We start from the raw sequence: 1,239 nt of genomic DNA on the forward strand, positions 1-1,239 counted from the left end.
CTTGAAACTTTGAGGAAATTGAAATTTTTGTTTGACAGTAGTGTATGAAAGGCATTTTATAGAACTGAATAAAAAATAAGAAACATTGATAAAGGTTATTTCAAAGATTTATTTTGCCTGATTTTGAAGTGTTTCAGGAGTTTTAAAGAGTGCTGGTAAACGGCTGTATGTTGTTTGTGATTACGGATCTTATTTAGTTTCGAACGCTCTAATTTTTGAAAGGTTAAAACAGGTTAAAACCGGGCGGTTTCATGAGTTTTTTGGGTAGAAAGGTACGGTGGTGGTCAAAAAAAAAATGTTTAGAAAGGAATGACTGTAGTAGCACGTAAGTCGGAGGTTTGCGTGAGTCACGGGGTATAGTATGCGTGAGATGGATTTCCGGCGTCATAACGGCATGTTTTGTTTACTGAAAGATACACTCGACGTTTAGTTAGCTTAGTCGGCTTGGGAAACTATTTTAAAAATGAATGTTGTAATAGTTAATTAATAGTAATCTAGAATTAACCCACTCTCGATTGGAGTCTGTTCTGGATTCGCGCTACCTTTTCGCCGCGAAGGAATTTTGTAAAATTTCGCTAGTGGAAAGAGGTACTGTAAGAACAGTATCAATAACTCAAAAGGAGGAACTTCTTTGTAGCTCTGAATTAAGACGTATGATAAAATTTCAGAATAAGAAACTTTCCATATATGGTTTTCATATTGTTTTTGTCAATTTCCGTTTGTGGCAGATTTTTTGAGAATCAGCTTTTCTTTCGCGTGATGACAGACACAGGACAGAACGAGAGGTGGATGAGAAAGATGCCGAAGATGAATAGGCACCGAAAAACGACAAGAACCGTCAAGGACTTATCTTTAGAGGGCGGGGAGTTTTGGCATACTGTATTTCGAGGACTGGACTGGACTAGTAAAACGCGGACTAGTAAAACGAGGACTTGTAAAACGCGGACTAGTAAAACGCGGACTTGTAAAACGCGGACTTGTAAAACGAGGGCTTGTTAAGCACGACTTGTAGAACGCGGACTTGTAAAACAAGCGCTTGTAAATCGGATAAAACAAAACGGTTTAGCGAGCGAAACAATTTGTGTTTGAAGCTCTTGTGTGTTTCTTCGACGGCATATTTCTAGCTTTTTTGAGCACTCTATGGTCTGTTTAAGCGTGGAGATGTTTTTGCAGTAGAGCACATGTTCGTTCTGCAAACCCCTACTAAAACAACGGGATTGATGCTATGAGTTGTGTGCA

This window comes from Oculina patagonica, chromosome 13 (assembly GCF_052425735.1).
Source record: "Oculina patagonica isolate OP01 chromosome 13, crgOcupat, whole genome shotgun sequence".
In the NCBI taxonomy this organism is placed as follows: domain Eukaryota; kingdom Metazoa; phylum Cnidaria; class Anthozoa; order Scleractinia; family Oculinidae; genus Oculina; species Oculina patagonica.